The following is a 24,242-nucleotide window of genomic DNA, read 5'->3' as shown; positions in this document are numbered from 1 at the left end:
TAAGTAAAATCTAAACACTAGACTGGTCCTTAGATGCGGTGACCCCATTAGTTTCCTTTTTTTCAGGCTAAATATATTTCCTGCAAGTACAGAAAAATACAGTATCCTACAAAAGTGAGTACACCCCTCACATTTTGTAAATATTTTATTATAGCTTTTCATGTGACAACACTGAAGAAATGACACTTTGCTACAAAGTAGTGAGTGTACAGCTTGTATAACAGTGTAAATTTGCTGTCCCCTCAAAATAACTCAATACACAGCCATTAATGTCTAAACCACTGGCAACAAAAGTGAGTACACCCATAAGTGAAAATGTCCAAATTGGGCCCAAAGTGTCAATATTTTGTGTGGCCACCATTATTTTCCAGCACTGCCTTAACCCTCTTGGGCATGGAGTTCCCCAGAGCTTCCTCTGGGACTGTGACATCATAAGGGGCGGGGACATCACCCGGCGATGTCCCTATATAAGTCGCCACACACCACGTCCCTGTCATTGCAGCCAGAGAGAGCGTTGAGTCAACATCTCAAGGAAGAAGAAGAAGAACAAGAAGAACAAGAAGAAGAGAAGGTGGCGGCGGTGGTGATAGAAGACCGGGCCACTGCTAGTAAAAGATCTGGAAGAAGGCGCGGAGGCCCGGCAAGAAGAACCGAAGAGGGGGACAAGACCTCCGAAGTTGGAAGAAGAGGCGGCGGCGACAGAAGACCAGGAGCCCGCTAGTAAAAGAGCTAAAGGAAGAAAGCGAAGGCCCGGCAAGAAGAACCGAAGAGGGGGACAAGACCCCCAAAGTCTGAAGAAGACCCCCGGACAGCGACGAAGAAGAAAGCCGGGCTCCTCCGCTAGTTAAAGAGCTAGCAGAAGATAGCGGAGGAGTCCGGCGAGAAGACCCCTCAAGACAGAAGAAGACCCCCGGAGCTGTGCAATAAATTATTTTAAACCCTTGTGTGGTGTTTTTTCTTTACTTTTTTTCACCAGGTGAAAGGGTAGGGGTACATTGTACCCCATACTCATTCACATAGGGTCTGGGGGCCCCCTTATTAAAGGGGTTTCCCGGATTCTGATAAGCCCCCTGCCCGCAGACCCCGACAACCAACAGCCAGGGTTGTCGGGAAGAGGCCCCTGTCCTCATCAATATGGGGACAAGGTGCTTTGGGGTGGGGGGTCCGCAGGGCCCCCCTTCCTCAAGGCACCCCCCATGTTGAGGGCATGCGGCCTGGTAGGACTCAGGAGGGGGGGGGGCGCTCGCTCGTCCCCACTCCCTTTCCTGATCGGCCGGGCTGTGTGCTCGGATAAGGGTCTTATATGGACCTTGGGGGGGACCCCCACGCTGTTTTTTCGGCGTAGGGCTTCCCCTTTAAGTCCATACCAGGTGAAGGGGCCAGCGACGTGTAAATCTCACCGCTATAGTACCTAGTCCCGGTTACTTTTTTGAGTCAAAACTACTTTCTAAGTCCGTCGGACTTTTGGGAAAAAAAGTCTGCCGGAACCCACCCACAAAGTCCGCCGGATAGTCTGATCGTGTGTAGGGGTGTACTCTCTTTTGTTGCCAGTGGTTTAGACATTAATGGCTGTGTGTTGAGTTATTTTGAGGGGACAGCAAATTTACACTGTTAAACAAGCTGTACACTCACTACTTTACATTGTAGCAAAGTGTCATTTCTTCAGGGTTGTCACATGAAAAGATAGAACAAAATATTTACAAAAAATGTGAGGGGTGTACTCACTTTTGTGAGATACTGTAAATGCTGATCCTGTCAGAAATCCAGCGTCCTTGTAACTTTTTGTGAGCTGAACAAACAACGTCATCATCCAACTCCTCACCTCATTACATAGGGAAAGAGGGAGGTGTCTGTGGCCCAAATCAGGAGCGAGCAACCTAGGGAAACAATGCTGCTCCTCCATAGACACAGCATGGTGAGCAAGCATTTTCACCGTAGGATAGGAAGTGTAATACTAGTAGGATCACCAGGTAAACAAAAGGAAAAAGAACCAGAAAATAAAATAAAACGGATGCAGTTACCACATGTAAGGGCAGGTTCCTTGGAAAATATAACAATTTTGTTCTTGGGCTTAGATGGTTAGATAGTTAGTAAGGTTGAATAAAGACACCCGTCCATCCAGTTCAACCTGAGTGTCTACAATTGTCCCTATGCCTGTACATTGCACACTCTCATCGGTCCCTACCCTCAAGGAGCCCACAATCCAAGGACCCCAATCATATACTAGGGCCAATTTTGGACAGAAGCCAATTAGCCTACCAGAATGTCGTTGGACTTTAACCACTTAACAACCGCCCATTGCCGATTAACGGCTTCAGGGCGGTTGTTTAACTCTGAGAGGCCGTTAATTAACGGCCTCCCAGAATTCTGCTCTCGCACGCCCCCTGGGGCACGCACACGAGATCATCCGTGACCGCCGGGTCCGCATCACGGATCACGGTAAACGGCCGCTCGTCGCGGCCGTTTACCACGTGATCGCTCCGTCAAATGACGGAGTGATCACTTGTAAACAAACCGGCGTCATAACATGACGCCGGTTCCTCCCTCCCCCTCTCTGTACCGATCGGTACAGCGGAGGGGAAAGAGATCGGTGTCAGCAGCGATGTGGGCTGCATCTGCAGTGCCCACATCGCTGCTTACCGAATTTAACCCCTCAATTCCCTGCCAATACTCTGCAATACCCTGCAATACTCTGCAATACTCTGCAGTACCCTGCCATTACTCTGCAGTACCCCTCATTACTCTGCAGTACCCCCCATTACTCTGCAGTACCCTGCCATTACTCTGCAGTACCCCCATTACTCTGTAGTACCCCCATTACTCCCTGCCATTACTCTGCAGTACCCCCCAATACTCTGCAGTACCCTGCTATTACTCTGCAGTACCCTGCCATTACTCTGCAGTACCCGCCATTACTCTGCAGTACCCGCCATTACTCTGCAGTACCCTGCCATTACTCTGCAGTACCCCCCAATAATCTGCAGTACCCGCCATTACTCTGCAGTACCCCCAATACTCTGCAGTACCCTGCCATTACTCTGTAGTACCCCCAATACTCTGCAGTACCCTGCCATTACTCTGCAGTACCCCACATTACTCTGCAGTACCCCCCCAATTCTCTGCAGTACCCCCCATTACTCTGCAATACCCCCCAATACTCTGCAATACCCCCCAATACTCTCAAATACCCCGCCAATACCCCGCAATACCCTGTCATAAGTTGCCATACCCAGCCATACTCGGAGATACCCAGCCATACTCGGTGATACCCTGCAATACCCAGCCATAGACGCCCCCCCACCCCTCACCACCCTCCGGTGCTTCTACCAACTCGCCAGTACGATCAAAGCCAGAATCTTTTTTTTATTTTTTTATTTCAGGCTTCCCAGCCTAGAGGTGAGATGTGGGGTCATATTGACCCCCAGATTTCACTGTAAAGAGGACCTGTCACCCCATATTCCTATTACAAGGGATGTTTACATTCCTTGTAAAAGGAATAAAAGTGATCAAAAATTTATTTTTGGGGAAAAAAATGTCAAACTAAAATAAAGAAAGTAAAATGAACAATAAAAAAAAAAAATGTAAAGCGCCCCTGTCCCCATGTGCTCGCATGCAGAAGCGAACGCATACGTAAGCCCCGCCCACATATGAAAACGGTGTTCAAACCACACACGTGAGGTATCGCCACGAACGTTAGAGCGAGAGCAATAATTCTAGCCCTAGACCTACTCTGCAACTCAAAACATGTAACCAGTAAAAAAAAATTAAAGCGTCGCCTATGGGGATTTTTTAAGTAGCGATGTTTGGCGCCATTCCACGGGCATGTGCAATTTTGAAGAGTGACATGTTCGATATCTATTTACTCAGCATAACTTCATCTTTCACTTTATGCAAAAATTGGGCTAACTTTACTGTTTTTTTTTGTTTTTTTAAGCACAAAACAGTTTTTTCCCCCAAAAAAACGCGTTCCAAAAATTTGCTGCGCAAATACCGTGGGAGATAAAAATTTGCAACGACCACCATTGTATTCTCCAGGGTCTTTGCTAAAAAAAAATATATAATGTTTTGGGGTTCTCTGTAATTTTCTAGCAAATAAATGATGATTTTTACATGTAGGAGAGAAATGTCAGAATTGTCCTGGGTGCTCCAGAACGCCTGATGGCGCTCCCTGCATGTTGGGCCTCTGTATGTGGCCACACTGTGTAAAAGTCTCACACATGTGGTATCGCCGTACTCGGGAGTAATAGCAGAATGTGTTTTGGCGTGTAATTTGTGGTATGCATATGCTGTGTGTGAGAAATAACCTGATAATAGGACAATTTTGTGGAAAAAAAAAAAGGAAAAAAAATCTTGATTTTGCAAAGAATTGTGGGAAAAAATGACAACTTCAAAAAACTCATCGTGCCTCTTACTAAATACCTTGGAATGTCTTCTTTCCAAAAAGGGGTCATTTGGGGGGTATTTGTACTTTTCTGGCATGTTAGGGTCTCAAGAATTGAAATAGGCCGTCAGTCCTTCAGGTGTGATCAATTTTCAGATATTGGCACCATAGCTTGTGGACTCTATAACTTTCACAAAGACCAAATAATATCCACCAATTTGTACTTATTTTTACCAAAGATATGTAGTAGTATAAATTTTGGCCAAAATTTATGAAGAAAAAATTACTAATCTGCTAAATTTTATAACAGAAACGAAGAAAAATTCATTTTTTCACAGAATTTTCGGTCTTTTTTCTTTTATAGCACAAAAAATAAAAAACTGAGAGGTAATTAAATACCACCAAAAGAAAGCTCTATTTGTGTGAAAAAAAGGACAAAAATTTCATATAGGTCCAGTGTTGCATGACTGAGTAATTGTCATTCAAAATGTGAGAGCACCAAAAGCTGAAAATTGGTCTGGTTATTAAGGGTGTTTAAGTGCCCAGTGGTCAAGTGGTTAAACTTTAATGTTTATTTCTGTCTTTGGGTTTATATGTAATTTAACTGTTTTTATCTGTAAGTTGATTGGGGAACTCAGACTACCTGCGACGAGGCCCGAAATACTCATAATCAAAGGCTTTAATAGCCATTTCTCAGATGTCTATCTCCTCAAACAACAGAGGAAGGCATTGTGTTCTCCCTGAGCATCAACATTTGATATTATACAATTTCTGACACCGGGGACAGACATTATTCTTTTTACTGACACCTGAAACTGGCAACATCAAGTACAAAAAAAATTATGAGCTTCACGTCTTCTCAGTCTGACAACGGCGGGGAAACGCACTGCCTTTACCAGAATGTTATTAAATAAGTGAGGAGGTGCAAAGTGCAGTATCACTCAGCAATCACATTTTCCATCTCTCTATGTTAGAGCAGTCAGAACAATAATTGCTGATCGGCTGCTATGTGATTACAGCACTGTGCATGCTTCTTTCCGCCTTACTGAGTAAACCTGTATGTCTTGTATCAATAATAGGACACTATTATCCATACAATACCTTCTCTTCCCTTTAAAAAAAAAAAAAAAACATACTAAAAATAATTTCACCCACCCTCCGACAGCATTGTAAAATATATGTATTTCTATTTGACGTGTCATTTCAACTTTACTATCTAAAACAATTGTGGACAACCGATTTGATATAGGGGGCTCAAGTGTTGCCCCCGACATCACCAAAGGTCCACACATATTATTTAGTAAAACTGTCAGAAACTGTAGACAGGAATTGTCAAAGACTACAGGCTTGCTACAAGAAGGTGGGAGGGGAAACTAGACAGCATTGCAAGCCTGTAACAGGTTCCCATCTGGTTGATCATGGAGGATGAAGGACCGGGCCACACTGGAACACGCCTAGAGGGCCTGTTTGGAGGAAATGTGATGGTCCCGGACAGGGCAGGGCTTAGGGTGGTGGGGGCCCCTGGGCTTGAGTCACTTTCGGGCCCTACCTTCTATAGATTACCATATTTATCGGTGTATAACATGCGCCGGCATATAACACGAACCCCAAGTTTAGGAGGGAATTTTAAGGAAAAAAACTTACATTTAAACACCCAAAAATGCAGCCTTATCAGTGTCCATCTGTAGCCTTGCCCATCCATCTGCAGCCTTGTCCAGTGTCATTTTCAGCCTTGTCATTGCAGTCTTGAAGTTTAAAAATGGCATCGCCGAGATACAGAGCCCTCTTGGCGGCTCTCGGGTCCTCTCGCAGTCCCGAGCGGAGCCGAGAGTAGCCAAGTGTACTCGGCTCGGCTCACAGTCACACCCAGTCCCTGTGTTATGTCCATCATAGGGCGGGACTGGGCATGACTGTGAGTGGAGCCGAGCCGAGTACACTCGGCTATGTATCTGGCCGGGGCCCCCTATTGGGTGGGGCCCATGGGCTTGAGCCAAGTCAAGCCCAATGGTAAGTCCTGCCCTGGTCCCGGACAGTGGCGGCTGGTGGGTTCTTCTTTTGGGGGGGGGGGGCAGCAAACAAACAATACACCCTCCTCCGGCAGAGCGGCATTGAGAAAGCACCGCATGCGGGCAGTCTGGCACTTACTCGTGTGGCGGGGCTGTGGTGTCCTCTCCTGGAGTGCAGGCAGCAGCAGCTCCGGTGTCTGCTTCTCAAGCTTCCTCCGCCCTTTGTCTCCTCTTCTGCCAAAGCGATAGGCATCCAATAGGATCACCTAATGCTTTGGCCAATCGGGAAACATGTCTCACGACCTGCCTCCTGATTGGGGGGGAAGAACTTTAGTGTGAAAATAGCGAAAATTCATTCGCAATTGTCACACAACAGGGTGGGCTCGAAGTGCAGTGCTCTTTGCCCACCCTTTTTTTGAAGCATATTAGAGCCTCTGGCTCTAATCAGGTGCTTAAAAAAAACACCCACCCCGCATTGGAAGCCATAGTCCGGTGCCCCGATATGTAGATCAGGGGGCCAGACACATGGATAGGGGACGCATGTTGGTTAAAAAAAAATACCAAGAATAAGAGACACAGTAAACTGGAACCTAAATGAGAGCATTCCCCCTATCAGGTGGAGAAGCAGCCCTTCCCTCCAACTTTGATGTACGATTTAGATTTGGAAGGGCCTAATCCCATCAAGAGACGTCTCCACAGTAACTTACTGAGGTCTTGTGTGCAGAGTGGCAACTACTCTACTAGACTGGTTGGAGATAGAGAGTCATTCAATTCCACGGTTATTGCACCAGTACAGGAGGTGCCTGAAGAATGGTACCTTCCCCCTCTCCTACTTGAGCCTCCAGTTCCTGACACTCCAGAGGCAAAGAGCCCCAGCCCAGTGATTGTGGACAGTCCAGCTACACCAGAGAGTACCACAGACTGTCCTGATCTGTCTGAGGAATTAGTTCTAGGCCAAAGTGAAAAGGATATGGGGGATACAAACAACCCTCACCCTCCTGCATCCCTAGAACCTCAATTACTTCCTTAATTCCACAGAGGACACTGGGACTCACCACCCTTTGCGGTCTAACCACGGACAGCTTACAGCAAAGTATTCTGATTATGTAGTTTGAATTTTGTATGTTATTAATTTTTTTCTCAAGTTACTTGTTACTGTGTTGTCATGTGAGGACAGCATCTGTCGGGGGGGGGGGGGGGGGTTTGGCAGGTGCAGTCTATTTTCTCCATGGCAGGTGGTGCTCAAGCACAGTGGCAGTGCAGAGGGAGAGGAAGTCAAAAGGAACGTGGTTCCTCTATGGCTTCTTGGGTCACCAGGGCAGCAATTCCGTTGGATGCAGACAGCCCATGTGACTCTGGCAGCCGTCTTGTGTCAGGCAGACTCTATTTAAGACACTGGCTCCTTAGTTTCGTGTGCATTTGGTCTCCACGCTTGGGCTCGGACCAGGCAGCCACATTTTTTATACTAAATGTATAAGAGTTTCTGCCGCTGCACCATGTTGCTTCCTCCCACAAGAGACTACCAACAATGAGAGACGGTCAGAGACTGCAGACTTGCTACAAGAGATGGTCAGAGACTGTGGGCTTGATAAAAGAAATAGTCAGAGACTACAGGCATAGTACCAGAGATGGTCAGAGGCAGCAGACCTGCTGCATAAGATTGCCAGAGACTGAAATATGCAATAGGTTTTCTTGAAAACTGGGTACATGCTTCAAGTGATGGTCATGGTCATAGAGTGGAGAAAAATTACATGAGACTGCTAGAGATCCATGCTATTAGATCCATTTTTCAGTCAATGCTTCCACCTTTGTGCTCTCTAAGGCTGGATTCACACCTATACATAATTGTGAATAAATAAAGCATCCCCACTTCATATGGCATAAGTTCTAACAAGTGATGAGACCATTGTGATGTGTTTATGGTTTGGTACATTGTATTATGTGTAGAGTGATTGGGAGAATCATGCAGCAAATGATAGATATGCTTGTGTGTAAACAAAAAAAGTCTCCAAAAATCTGGTGAAATTACCAAAAAAAAAACTATATTTCTGAACATGTAATGGGTAAATTTACTAAAGGCACATAGATTGAGGACTTTGCAAATGCAGTTGCTCCAGAGCTTAGTAAATGAGAGGGGTCTCTGATGGCTTCCATCATTCAATCATGTGCAAGCAAAAATGCATTTTAAACTTCCTTGCGTATGATTGGGTATTTTTTGTTAACCTCCCTGGTGGTGATCCTGAGTCTGGCTCGGGTTGGTATTTCAGTACCATAAGCGGTAACCCCGAGCCAGACTCAGGATTGCATCGCTGGATACAGGGAGGACACAGGGAGAAGTTACTTACCTTGTCCCCTGGATCCAGTGATGTCCTCCATGCTGTGTGTGCGAGCTCCTCCGCTTGATTCACACAGTGCCCGAGTGCCGCGAGCTCCGTTCCCTGCGTCGTTACGGCGCACGGGAGCGGAGATCGGCGCCAAATTCAAAAAAGTAAAAACACACAAAACACACACAGTACTGTAATCTTACAGATTACATTCCTCTATAAAAAAAAAATACACACCCCCATTTTTGTGCAAACCAATCAATATAAGCAAATTGCAATTTTTTACCAAAAATATGTAGAAGAATATATATTGGCCTAAACTGAGGAAGACATTTTTTGGGGGGGATATTTTTTTATAGCAAAAAGTTAAAAATATAGCTTTTTTTTTAAAAAAATTCACTCTTTTTCTGTTTATAACGCAAAAAATAAAAACCGCAGAAGTGATCAAATACCACCAAAAAGAAAGCTCTATTTGTGGGAAAATTTACTTTTTGTTTGGGTACAATGTCGTACGACTGCGCAATTGTCAGTTAAAACTATGCAGTGCCGTATTGCAAAAAATGGCCTGGTCATTAAACGGTTCCCGACTAGCTCACGCACATTTACTCCGGCACAATGGCACCACTGTGTGAAATCCTGTACATATACGGGGTTCCTTTTAAAAGCCACCAGAGAGCGCACGCCCTCTGCATGGAAGGGGACCCGATGTGCATGGCCGGCGGTCACGATTGCGTGCACAAGAGCCAGCATGGGTATTTGTGTGTGTAAACACACAAATCCCTGTTCTTTCAGGGGAAAGCAGACATGTTGTTTGTTCCTACTAAGTAAGTGTCTCCTCCCCTAATCAGTCCTATCACCATACAGTTAGAACACAGTGAGGGAACACACATTTTACCCCTTGATCGCCCCCTAGTGTTAACCCCTTCCCTACCAGTGACATTTACACATTAATCTTTATATCGCTGTATAAATGTCAATGGTCCCAAAAATGTGTCAAAAGTGTTCTATCTGTCCGTCGCAGTGTCGCAGTACCGCTAACAATCGCAGATCACCGCCATTACTAGTAAGGAAAAAAAATGCCATAAAAATGCCATAAATCTTTCCCATAGTTTGTAGACAGTATAACTTTTGCGCAAACCAATCAATATACACTTATTGTGATTTATTTTATTTTTTTTCACCAAAAATATGTAGAAGAATATATATATTGGCCTAAACTGATGAATAAATTTGTTTTAAAAAAACATTTTTGGGGATATTTATTGTAGCAAAAAGTAAAAAAAATATATATATTTTTTTTAAATTGTTGCTTTTTTTTCTGTTTATAGCGCATCAAAATAAAAAATGCAGAGATGATCAAATACCACCAAAAGAAAGCTCTATTTTGTGCGAAAAAGGATGCAAATTTTGTTTGGGTACAACGTCACACGACCGTGCTATTCTCAGTTAAAGCGACACAGTGCCGAATTGTAAAAGGTGCTGTGGTCAGGAAGGGGGTAAAATCTTCCGGGGCTGAAGTAGTTAAAACAACAAGGGCAGAAGATTTAATAGATGGAAAATTTGAAAAATGATTGAAGGTCCGCTTTAAGAAAAATGTATCACTTCAAATTCTACAGTATGTATGTCTTCACACTGGTTTGTTGCGCTTCCATTATGCTGCATTTTTGGTCTGTTAAAAAAAAAACAGCATCAAAAACGCACCTCCTCATTGAAATGCATTGAAAACGCAACAATAATGCATCAATAACGCATCATGTAACTTTTTTTAATACGTTTTTTGAGACACATGACCTACGAAAAACACACCATAAGCACAGTAAATTGCGGCCACCGTGTGCTTTTTCAGGGCCATTATTGGCACCTTTTTCTCTTATCGGCAAAATGAGGATAACACCATTTTCACACCATTTCGGTGGCTGAGATTTCAGTGCATCTCTAGAATTTATTGTATAAAATTATTTATAAAAACACTAAAAAATATTCAGGTTTTCCAGGATTATCATTTTACTGTATACTTATATTATACTAATATACGTTTGAGATGTGGCACCTTATCATGACCCCCTGGATATAGCAATGTACATAAATTTTAATTATTTTTTTTTGTTATATTTTTATTTTATGAAAGTGGAGTCCTCCTTTAAACTGGATAAATGGTTTTATTCTATATAATCCATTTATTTTGATTTTTAAAAATATATACAATACCTGCTAAAAAGGAAATTCTCCTCTTGGGAGACATTGTGATGTGCTTCGTAGGTCGCCCTCCTGAATAGGTTCAGTGTGCGTTGGAAGGGGTCATTGGTCCTGTGCAGCAGCCGAGGAAGGAAATGATCAGGAAACTATGAAGAATTATATAGAGTAGGAGCCCAGGAGGGGGTAAGAATGCAGAACTTCTCCAGTCTGAAAGATGAGATTTATATTATTTATAACATATAGACACAGAAATATATTACCAATTAGGAGACTATATAAGCAGACTGTTAGTTTTAGCTGAAGTGAATTACTTCTACCAACAACTCACAAGAGTTTCTGTTCTTTCTTCTGTTTATCCTAACTATTCTAAATCATTTTATGAGCACAGAGGAGGCATTCACATGCAATTTTATTCAGTGTGATTTCTGCCCATTCGGAATGTTGCACAGCACCATGCTGTGGTTCTTTTTTAAATGCACTACAACCGGATTGCATTGGAACAAAGGTACCATGCGATCCGGTGCTGGCAAACAATTTGTGTTTGCTAACTGCATTTGTTTGCATTTCGTTAACTTTGCATTGACACCTGCTGCAAATTGCAAATTGACTGTGTTTTGCATGCAGTGTGAATCGCACAGGAACTCACAGCACATTCCTGTGCGATTCATGTGGGGACATGGTGTGAACTGGACTTTAAAGCAGAACTTCACTCTGTGAAACAGCATTGACTGTTTGTAATCCTTATTATGCTAGCTTTAGTAAATGAGTAGGAAAGTAGATTTAGCTTTTTTTTACAATGTACCCCTTACCATCTCAAACGGGGGGGCAGAATCTGGGGGTCCCCTTGTTAAAGGGGCTTCCAGATTCCGATAAGCTCCCCGCCCAGAGACCCCCACAACCACTGGGCAAGGGTTGTGGTGGTGAGGCCCTTGTCCCCATCAATATGGGAACAAGGTACTTTGGGTGGATACCCCCAAAGCACCCTCCCAATGTTGAGGGCATGTGGCCTGGTACGGTTTGGGGGGGGGGCGCTCTTTCGCCCCCCCTTTTCCTGCAGCCTGCCAGGTTGCGTGCTTGGATAAAGGGTCCGGTATGGATTTTTGGGGGGAACTCCACGGCATTTTTTTTTTTTTTAATTGGCGTGGAGTTCCCCTTAACCACCTCAATACAGTGCACTTACTTAGTGAGCTTTCTTTTAGTGGTATTTAATCACTAGTGGGTTTTTTTATTTTTTGTGCTAAAATGCCCTTTTCTTTGTTTCTGTCATAAAATTTTGCTAATTAGTAATTTTTCTTCATAAATTTTGGCCAAAATTTATACTGCTGCACATCTTTGGTAAAAATAATAATTAGTGTATATTATTTGGTCTTTGTGAAAGTTATAGAGTCTACAAACTATGGTGCCAATCACTGAAAATTGACACTAACAAGTCAGGAAAGTACAAATACCCCCCAAATGACCCCTTTTTAGAAAGTAGACATTCCAATGTATTAAGTAAGTAGCATGGTGAGTTTTTTGAAGTTGTCATTTTTTCCCACAATTCATTGCAAAATGAAGATTTTTTTTTTTTTTTTTACAAAATTGTCGTATTATCAGGTTATTTCTCACACACAGCATATGCATACAACAAATTACACCCCAAAATACATTCTGCTACTCTTCCAGAGTATGGCGATACCACATGTGTGAGACTTTTACACAGCATGGCCACATAAAGAGCACCAACATTGAAGTAGCACCTTCAGGTGTTCTTCAGATTACTGGGAAGGGCTGGGGAATACATAGCTGTCATAGTGCACATTGGCACCAATGATAAAGTCAGAGGCAGATGGAGTGTCCTAAAGAACGATTTTAGAGACGTGGGAGCTAAGTTGAGGAAAATGACCTCCATGGTAGTATTTTCAGAAATACTACCGCACCGATAGTATTTCTGAAAATACTACCTTGTAGGTAATTTTCCTCATGCCACATCCGAAAGGCAGAGGGAGATTAGGAAAGTAAACAAATTGCTGAGGAGCTGGTGTAGTAAGGAAGGGTTTGGTTTCTTCGAGAACTGGGCCAACTTCTCAATCGGTCACCAGTTCTATAGAAGGGACAGACTGCCCCTAAATGAGGAGGGTGCAGATCTGCTGGGAGTGAAGACGGCCGAAAAGTTAGAGGGGCTTTTAAACTAGGTGACGGGGGGAGGAGCCAAAGTAAAGATAGTCAGCGTGGAACATATTCCAGAGGGTACTATTGGGGGCATTAATGGTAGGTTGACTAAAGCACATAAACTCAAGGTAAATACAGTAACAAGTAGGAAGGCTGGCTGTAGGCCTGAATTTGTAGGAGAAGGCTCGCCCTATAAATATCTGCCCCATTCCTCCCCTTTCCGTCTGCGTCTCTCTTCACATTATCCTACTCACCCATTCCCTTTGTTTTACTTCTTCTTTATTTCCAATTACTTCTAGGGTATGCCCCCTTTTAGGAAAACTGTCCACGTGACCATGGCATACCCCAGGTCACTTTCCAGCTTTCCTCCATTACATTTCCTTGATTATCTTCAAGAGACTCCGGGTACAAGTCCTATTTGCATTCTCGTAATACTAAATGAGAGGACAGTATGCAACCGGTCTAAACTACGTGGCATTTTCACCAATGCCAGGAGCCTGGCAGACAAGATGGGAGAACTAGAGATACTGTTGTACGAGGAGGATTTAGATTTTGTGGGAATTTCAGAGACTTAATTCAACAGCTCTCATGATTGGCTGGCAACCATTCAAAGGTATTGCCTTTATCACAGGGATAGAGAGGGTAAAAAAGGGGGAGGGGTATGCCTGTATATCAAGAATAATGTACAAGTGAAGGTGGAATCCTTATGGGTAGAGCTCCAAAGGGATGAAACTAATGGGAAAATAATACTGGAAATATGCTATAGACTCCCTAACCTGAGGGAGGAGGGGGATACGGACCTCGCATCACAATTTGGATTAGCAGCAAGGAGGGGGATTTTAGATATCCAAACATAGATTGGGTGGAAGGAGCCGCGCATTCGTCTAAGGCTCGCCAGTTCATAAATGTCTTGCAGGGCAATTTCATGGGTCAGATGGTAGAGGCACCAACTAGAATTAAGGCGTTACTAGACCTATTGATTACCAGCAATACAGACCTGGTTACAGATGTGGAAATAAGGGGCAATTTAGGAAACAGTGAACACAGGTCAATTTGCTTCAGTATAAATTACACAAATAGGAAACATAAGGGAAATACAAAGACATTGAATTTCAAAAGAGCAAACTTCCCTAAACTATGAACCTTGCTAGAAGATATAAATTGGAATAAAATCTTATAAACAAATAACATGGAGGAGAGATGGGTTTGCTTTAAGAGCATATTAAATATGGGCATTAGCCAGTGCATCCCATTGGGACAAAAGTCCTGGATGGCTTAACTCCAGTGTAAAAATGCATATAAAAGCAAAGGAGAAGGCCTTCAAAAAATACAAGGCTGATAGATCATTATTTATCAGCATTCAGACTTTACAAAGAACGTAACAAGAAACATAAGGGTGCAATTAGGGTGGCTAAGATAGAACACGAAAGACACATAGTGGAGAGCAAAAAAAATCCCAAGAAATTCTTTTTGGAGAGGGAATCCTTCAAAACCCACAGAGCACCTTCCAGGTTATTCACTCTCCTCCCTCTCTGTCCCTCTCATCATTTGAAGCTCACTGTATATGTCTTTTTTCTCTAATCTCCTTAATTGCTGTGGTCTACCGGCCACCTGGACCGGTATCAACTTTTCTTGATGGCTTATCTGCCTGGCTACCCTACTTTCTCTCTTCTGAAATTCCCACAATCGTTCTCAGCGACTTTACCATCCCTGTTAATACTAACACACCTGTTACTTCTAAACATCTTAGTCTAACCTCCTCATTTGACCTGAAGCAATTGGTACATGCTTCTACTCACTCTGATGGCAACACCCTTGACCTTGTGTTCTTCTAACTATGCACCCCTTACAACCTCTCCAACAATCCTTTTCCTCTCTCTGATCACTACCTTATTAGTTTTGGTCTCTCCCTGTTTTCCATCAGCTTTTCCTCCAGCCCCCTAACAATTACCCGTAGAAACCTTTGTCACTTCAACCTTACCTTTCTCTATTCAACTACTGTCTACCATGACAAAGTCTCACCCCTGCCCTGTCCCAATATAGCCAATTCTGTCTACAGTAGATCACAGTCCTCCACCCTGGACAAGCTCACCCCTCTTACTACACACAGAATTAGGCCCAACCTCTACAACCCGAGAAAACATAAGACACCAGAAGTCTCAAAAAACTTAGCCATGCTCTTGAGCGTCTGTGACTTAAGACTCACAAAGACTTCAACCAATACAAATCTGCCCTCCAAAAATACAATTCTTGCCTCCACACTTCCAAGCAGACCTATTTTATCAATTGTATTCTCATCCAGTCCCTGTCAATTCATTTCTATCATTAACCCTCTACTTCATCCTCCACTGTCTCTACCCACTACCTCACTAACTGCCCAGGAGATTGCCAATCACTTCAAAAATAAGATTGATTCAGTTCATGATGAATTCTCCACTCTACAGAAATTGTCCCCACTTAACACCCCATGTCCACAGGTATAATCAACACTTCCATTATTCAACCCTGCTACTATATACCAGTTGCTAAACTTATTTCTAACACCCACATAACCACCTGTCCCCTGGACCCTGTTCCCTCTCAGATACTATGGTCACCCTCTGACTCTATCCTACACTCTCTAACCCACATCTTTAACCTCTCCTTCTCTTCCGGCAACTTCTCCAACTCTCTAGAACATACACTAGTCACCTCTATACCTAAAAAGCCTTATTTGGACCTCACCAATCTTAACAACCTACTCCCCATCTCCTTGCTTCCCTTTTCCTCCAAACTCTTTGAGCACCTGGTCTACAACCAGCTGAGTGACCACCTCATTAATAACCTTTTTGATCCCCTTCAGATTGGATTTTGCCCTTAATACTCCACAGAAACGCTTGTCCTAAAACTCACAAACAATTTACTAATAGCAAAAACCAAATAAATAATTGATTACATTCAGTACAAAACAAAATCCCATATACCACACTTGGTGACTTGAGGCTGCTGCCCCTTTAAGTCTAAATCAAACACTATACTTAAAAAAAAAAAAAAACACAATTTAACTAAATAAAACAGTTCTCAAAATGTAACATATGTGAATATCAAATGTCCATATATATGAGAGTGCTGGGAGAAGATTATGCCTTAACCCCTACTATCTGTGTCCCATTAATCTCAGAATAAAAAACGTAATGATGTCACCGCCACAGGCTCCTCCCTATGCATTTCGTCACAATAGGATGTCGTCTGGGGATTGGCTAGACTTTGATATTATTATACGATTGTGGCTACGCTTTTAACGGATGGAATATTCTGTAAGTGCAATTCGTTTGGTATATTAAATCCTTTAAGAAATACTACACCATGGGAGCATTTTCTGTTTTTGTTTTATGAATATTGTAGTCACAGTTTCAGCTGCGGAAGCCAGTAGTTTTGTGGGAGACCTGAATTTCCCTGTGCCTGGTGAGACTACCTCTATGGTGGTCATCTGCAGTCGGTAAGGAGCCTCAATACTCACTTGGGTGTGAATTATCATGATGCGGGATCTGTTTTTCTACCATTACTTTTTTTTGGAGCAGCACTTTACACTTTATGGACTTTTATTTATTTATTTTCTGATTGATTATTTGCACTATTTGGAATTAGGACTTTTAATATATTTTATTTTTGTTTTTTTCTTCAGTGATTGGTCTAGCAATTTTGATATACTGTATGTATAATTTTTATGGTTAATTTAATTCATTTTATTTTTTCTATATGACAACTGCTTTAGTTTTCTCTGTAAGAGTTTTTTCACCATTACTTTTACTATTGGTTGCTCACGTTTAGAACACATTTGTTTTATTATGATGAGTGAGATGTCCCCCTCAGCACCTTAGTGTGATATTTTGCTCTGTGTTGATTTATTGAGAATTTTCACCAATATCCTTTCACTTATTTTAACATATTAAGCGCTGCATCTTTATTTGAATTTATTCTTAATCTATACCTCCTCTCTGGGTAAGCTGATAGCCTCCCATGGCTTTCAATATAATTTCTACGCTAACGACACCAAAATCTATCCCTCTACCCCTCAGCTTACAACATCAGTCTCCTCACGCATTACTAATCTACTGACTGACATACAGTATCAATCTGGATATCATACCGCTTCCTCAAACTCAACCTGTCTAAAACTGAGCTCATAAAAAACAAAAATTGCAAAAAAAAAAAGTTTTAACCACTTCAGCCCTGGACCATTAGACTGCTTAAAGACCAGAGGACTTTTTACAATTTCGCACTGCACTGTTTTAACTGGTAATTGCGCGGTCATGCAATTTTGTACCCAAACTAAATTTGCGTCCTTTTTTTTCCCACAAATAGAGCTTTCTTTTGATGGCCACCGCGATTTTTATTTTTTATGATATAAACGGAAAAAGAAATTTTGAAAAAAAATGATATTTTCTACTTTTTGTTATAAGAAAAATCCAATAAACTCAATTTTAGTCATACATGTAGGCCAAAATGTATTCAGCCACATGTCTTTGGTAAAAAAAATGTCAATAAGCGTATATTTATTGGTTTGCGCAAAAAGTTATAGCGTCTACAAACTAGGGTACATTTTCTGGAATTTACTCCGTTTTTATTTTATGACTGCCTATCTCATTTCTTGAGGTGCTAAAATGGCAGGGCATACAACCCCCCCCCCCCCAAAATGACCCCATTTTGGAAGTAGACACCCCAAGGAAATTGCTGAGAGGCATGTTGAGCCCATTGAATATTACATTTTTTCGTCCCAAGTGATTGAATAATGACAAATACATTTTTTTTTCTTTTTTTACAAAAAGTTGTCACTAAATGATATACGGTATTGCTCACACATTCCATGGTTATATGTGGAATTGCACCCCAAAATACATTTTGTTACTTCTCCTGAGTACGGGGATACCACATATGTGGGACTTTTTGGGAGTCTAGCCGCATACAGGGCCCCTAAAACCAATCACTGCCTTCAGGATTTCTAAGAGCGTACATTTTTGATCTCACTCCTCACTACCTATCACAGTTTTGAAGGCCATAAAATGCCAAAATGGCACAAAACCCCACAAAATGTCCCCATTTTGGAAAGTAGACACCCCAAGCTATTTTCTGAGAGGCATGTTGAGTCACATTTTTGTTTTGCACAAAGTTGTCACTAAATGATATATTGCTCATGCTCACACATGCCGTGGGCATATGTGGAATTACATGGCAAAATAAATTTTTCTGCTTCTCCTGAGTACGGGGTACCCCGTCTGTGGGACTTTTTGGGAGCCTAGCCATGTACGGGGCCCCGAAAACCAAGCATCGTCTTCAGGATTTCTAAAGGAGTACATTTTTGATTTCACTCCTCACTACCTATCATAGATGGCACAAATCCCACCCCCCCCCCCCAAATGATCCCATTTTGGAAAGTAGACACCCCAAGCTATTTGCTAAGAGGCATGTTGAGTCCATGGAATATTTTATATTTTGACACAAGTTGCGGGAACATGACACATTTTTGTTTTGCATAAAGTTGTCACTAAATGATATATTGCTCACACATGCCATGGGCATATGTGGAATTACACCCCAAAATACATTCTGCTGCTTCTCCTGAGTATGGGGATACCACATATGTGGGACTTTTTGGGAGCCTAGCTGCATACGGGACCTCGAAAACTAAGCATCGCCTTCAAGATTTCTAAGAGCGTACATTTTTGATCTCATTCCTCACTACCTATCTCAGTTTTGAAGGCCATAAAATGCCAAGATGGCACAAAACCCCCCAAATGACCCAATTTTGGAAAGTAGACACCCCAAGCTATTTGCTGAGAGGCATGTTGAGTCCATGGAATATTTTATATTTTGACACAAGTTGCATGACACATTTTTGTTTTGCACAAAGTTGTCACTAAATGATATATTGCTCACACATGCCATGGGCATATGTGGAATTAAGTACGAGCCCCCAAAAACCAAGCACCGCCTTCAGGATTTCTAAGTGCGTACTTTTTTTTATCTCACTCCTCACTACCTATCACAGTTTTGAAATCAAAAATTCACTCCCTGAGAAAGCCTGAGGCGGTGCTTGGTCTTCAGGGTCCTGTACACGGCTAGGCTCCCAAAAAGTCTCACACATGAGGTATCCTCGTACTCAGGAGAAGCAAGGAGAAGTGTAATTCCACATATGCTCATGGCATGTTTGAGCAATATATCATTTAGTGACAACTTTGTGCAAAATAAAATAAAAAAATGTGTCTTTTTCACGCAACTGTAAGCCGGTCGGACATTCTGACAACCAAATCCGTTGGATTTTGTCCGACGGATTTTATCCGATGGATTTTGTCCGAAACTGTTGCATACACACGGTCGGACAAAGTTGTCGGAAAATCCGATTGTACATAACGTGATGACGTTATTTCATTATGACGGGACTACGTTCAGGCTAGTAGCCAATAGCTTTGGTCTAGGAATTTGATCTGAGCATGCGTGGCACTTTGTCCGTCGGAGTAGGATACACATGATCAGAGTATGTCCGATCGGAGCATTTTGACGGAAAATTTTACCGGCAAGTTGGAAAAGTTGGTCCGTCGGATATTCCAACGGAAGCAGTCCGATGGAGACCACACACAGTCGGAATATCCGACAAAACGGTCTGATAGGACACATTCCATCGGAATCTCCGACCGTGTGTACAAGGGCTAATAGGTAGTGAGGAGTGAGATAAAAAATGTATGCACTTAGAAATCCTGAAGGCGGTGCTTGGTTTTTGGGGCCCCATACTTAATTCCACATATGCCCATGGCATGTGTGAGCAATATATCATTTAGTGACAACTTTGTGCAAAACAAAAATGTGTCATGTTTCCGCAACTTGTGTCAAAATATAAAATATTCCATGGACTCGACATGCCTCTCAGTAAACAGCTTGGGGTGTCTACTTTCCAAAATGGGGTCATTTAGGGGGGTTTTGAACTGTTCTGGCATTTTATGCACAACATTTAGAAGCTTACACATCACCCACTCTTCTAACCACTTGAAGACAGCCCTTTCTGACACTTTTTGTTTACATGAAAAAATATTTTTTTTACAAGAAAATTACTTTGAACCCCCAAACATTATATATTTTTTAAAGAAAGGGCCCTGCAGATTAAAATGGTGGGTGTTTCATTTTTTGTTTCACACAGTACTTGAGCAGCGATTTTTCAAACACATTTTTATTTTTTATTTTAATGCACTAAAAAACACTATATTTCCCAAATGTTTGATGAAATAAAAAAGATGATCTTTTGCCGAGTACATAGATACCAAACACGACATGCTTTAAAATTGTGCACAAACGTGTAGTGGCGACAAACTACATACATTTTTAAAAGCTTTTAAAAGCCTTTACAGGTTATCACTTTAGATTTACAGAAAAGGTCTCCTGCTAAAATTACTGCCCCTGATCTGACCTTCGTGGTGATACCTGACATGCATGATGCAATTGCTGTTTACATTTGACGCCAGACCGACACTTGCGTTCGCCTTTGCGTGAGAGCAGGGGGGGACAGGGGTGCTTTTTTTTTTTTTTTTTTTTATTTTGCTTTTTTTAATCTTATTTTTAAATTGCTCCTTTCATTTTTTTTTTTATCATTTTTATTATCTCAGGGAATGTAAATATCCCCTATTATAGCAATAGGTAGTGACAGGTACACTTTTTTGAAAAAATTGGGGTCTATTACACCCTGGATCCCCCCTCAAAGCATCTGACCACACCAAGATTGTTGTGATAAAATGCTTTCCCAATTTCCCAATGGCGCTGTTTACATTCGCCAAAATCTAAGTCATGAAATGCTGGTAGCTTCCGGTTTCTTAAGCCATAGAGATGATTAGAGCCATTCTGATCTCTGATCAGCTCTATGGTCAGCTGGTGGAACCGCCGGCTGCATTCTCAGGTTCCCTGTTGGGAAAGGAGAGCCAGAGAAAACCATGGAAGATGGTGGGAAGAGGGAGACATTCCCTCCCACTGCTTGTAAAAGCAGTCTAGAGGCTAATTAGCCACTAAGATTGCTTTTACATGAAAGCTGACCGCTGGCTGAAAAGAATGATACCAAGATGATGCCTAAACCCGCAGGCATCATTCTGGTATAACCACTCAAAGTCCAGCAACATGCCAGTACGTTGCTGGTCCTCGTTGGGCATATATTGTAATCTTTTTTTTTATGCAGCCTGTGGGCTGAACGAAAAAAAGAGATTGATCGGTGGATATGCCACCCATTAGAATACCTCCCTTCATCCAACCTCTTCTAATGATGGGCGTATGCACCATTTTTTTTTCAACTGTGGTGGTGAAATCACCTCTGGCAGCGCTGGAGTTATGGCTTTATGTATCGTGGGAGCAAACGCTGTTGCTGTCGAGATATATACATCTGTGCTGCAGCTGAATAGCGTACCTGAAAACAAAAAAATGGTTAACAATAAAACACAGTAAACAGTAAAGTATAAAAAAAAATGACATACCTGGAAAGCAAACATGATAAAACATAATAATAGTAAAACATTGCAGAATAGAATATAGTAAAAAAAGAGTAGAACAATAGAGAAACAATAGAGAGAGAACAATAAAATTACAACAATTTTTTTTTTTAATATATATTTTTTTTACACTTTTTTTTTTTGTAACTGTAGGTTTGGGTCTGTCAAAATGCGATGGCATCTTGTGAGACCCTGTGAAAGTGGGCCTAGTCTGTGCAGTGCTGTACCCTATGCTAATACTCAACTAGTGTATGGTAGCTATATCAATGGCGCCGGCCGCATTTCCTGTTTAATGGATAGATGGGCGGATGCCTTCTATCCATTTCCGGGTTTTAAAATACAATAAGTATGCCAGACACCAAAAAAATGGCCGCGGTGCCCTTTCCGGCGGCATTATCAACAACAAAATGGCCGCCGGCTGACTTCCGGGTCTCCATAATAATGGCTGCCATATACTAGCACTGTTTAAGCTATTTAAGGACACTTCCTACTGTTGTGTTTATCCCCTGATGAAGTCACGTGACCCGTGACGAACACGTGCGGGACACAGCAACCAGGAAGTGACGTAGACCGAGCCCGCAGCTCGTTTATACACTGCTTGTACAGACTGTTTGTTTGTGAGTATTTTTAAACTGTTGTAATAACAATAAACCTGTTGAAGCACTTTACACTATGGACTATTCTTCCTCCATCTCTGCTTAAACCCATGTATATGCCATACCACTGAGGAACCCTGACTGCAATACCACAGAGGAAACCCCCTTAAAGGGACCATATCATTGGTCAGGACCTGGGCACCCCACATTAAAGGGAAAACTCCGCTAAAAGGATCCCAAAAAGCTCTCTATATATACGCTGTTACCTTACAGCAGTAAGGTAAGGGGACATCCATTACTGGTATATACGGGACCACCAAGGCCATATCCCCTTCCACCAGCACCACTGCCCTTCCCATTGCAACAGCTCCACATCGTATATCTTGTTGAAGAAGTCACACCCTATGCGATTTTGAGAATAATCGCAGCACTTTGCACTGAAAACTGACTTTGTGTCTGATACACTTATATTTTTTGTCACTTAATTATCATTTATGTTTGAAGGTTTGCCTATGTGCACCACAGCTGAACACTTGCACTTTATGCGATTTTAGGATCGCAACACGCTGCACTTTTGAATGTTGTATTGTGTTTTTTCTTTTTTATTGTTTCACGGTTTCATGTTGTAGATTTTACACTAATAGCAACGAACATTATTGTTTTATCAGCCACAGTGGCACATTGGAATATTTGCACTTTTATGCGACTACAGGATCGCAACACGTTGCACTTTGGATTGTATATGAATTTTCACTATTTTATGTATTTATGTTGTGGAATATTAGTAGAAATGAGTGTTGCTGTTTAAACTAGTCACATAGACATACCCAGACCTGTATTGTTTACTGGATATCCCCCCATTGCGGATTTTATATACTGCTTTTATCAATAGATATATCCTTTTTGTGTACAGCGCACCACTACCTTTCTTATTCATTAGTGTATGGTAGCACTCAAAACATTCACAGTGCAAAGACCAGGAGTGTCAGGAAAGGAGGGACAATAATAAAGGGTGTCACGCCAATATCCACGCTTGCTGCAGACACAACATCTTCTTAGGGGGGCTCGTTGGGTAGGGGTACTCGGGAGGACATAAGGAAAATGCCTCTCATGCAGCTGGCTTACTGCATTTGGATTGGGAAGGTGAGGTGGAGCACCGTCTGGAAACAGAAGGGCTCTGACGATCTCTTCCTGGAATTTAAGGAAAGATCCAGTCCATCCTGAAGCTCTGTATAGCACATGAGTGTTCAGCAAAGTCAATTGAAATAATTATACAGACACTTTCTTGTACCGGCGTCTGGCCTTACGGGCAACTAGGTACGGCGTCAACAACTGGTCGTTTGTGCCCTCCCCTCCTATATTTTGGTTATATTTGTGGACACAGAGGGGTTTCTCCACAAGACCAGTCGCCGTAGGAATTTGGACCGTCGTGTCTGCATGAAGAGAGGTAAGAACGAAAACATTCTTATTATCCCTCCACTTCACAGCAAGCAAATTATTACACTGGAAGCAGGCTCTCTCCTCCAGCCTAAGACGGGAATCTTCAAGCCGCTTAGGAAAGCCCCGGCGATTAGGTTGCATGGTGCCACATGCTCCAATGTGATGATCAAACAAGTGAATAAAAAGTCAAGTGAATCTAAACAGTGGCACGCTCGTGTAATAATTGTCCATGTACAAGTGGTATCCCTTTCCGAATAAGGGTGACACCAACTCCCGCACAATCTTGCCAGCGCTCCCTATGTAATCTGGGCAGTTTGGCGGCTCTACGTGGCTATCTTTTCCCTCATAAACCATTAAACTACGTGTATAGCCTGTGGCCCTGCCACAGAGCTTATACATCTTGACCCCATATCTGGCACGCTTGCTGGGAAGATACTGTTTGAATGACAAGCGGCCAGAAAACTTAAACAGGGACTCATCAATGCAGACAACTTGATGGAGAGCAAACAAGTCTGTGGTTTACGAGGGGCCAAATTTTATAGAGCTGATCGTATCCAGGGTCTCCACGAGGATGACAGAGTTCATTGTTGTTGAAATGCATGTACCGCAAGATCTGCTTGTATCGTGCCCTGGTCATGGAGGCAGAG

The 24,242-nt window shown here is 42.4% G+C and overlaps 1 long non-coding RNA gene across 2 annotated transcripts in view; it reads right to left on the bottom strand.

Moving 5' to 3' along the window:
• The window catches only part of LOC143960071 (uncharacterized), a 134,852-nt gene that overhangs the window by 41,977 nt on the left and 68,633 nt on the right, over positions 1-24,242 (bottom strand). For both annotated transcript variants that reach the window (XR_013270252.1, XR_013270251.1), the window contains exons 2-3: positions 21,383-21,477; positions 10,920-11,114 (exon numbers count right to left, since the gene is read on the bottom strand). This is a non-coding gene — a long non-coding RNA (uncharacterized LOC143960071). The remainder of the gene's footprint in view (positions 1-10,919; positions 11,115-21,382; positions 21,478-24,242) is intronic.

The sequence above is a fragment of the Lithobates pipiens genome, unplaced genomic scaffold, assembly GCF_037356315.1.
Source record: "Lithobates pipiens isolate NorthernLeopardFrog02 unplaced genomic scaffold, aLitPip1_a1.2 Scaffold_8, whole genome shotgun sequence".
In the NCBI taxonomy this organism is placed as follows: domain Eukaryota; kingdom Metazoa; phylum Chordata; class Amphibia; order Anura; family Ranidae; genus Lithobates; species Lithobates pipiens.
The sequence above is the reverse complement of the archived record's forward strand: the minus strand, read 5'-3'. Positions and strand labels throughout refer to the sequence as shown.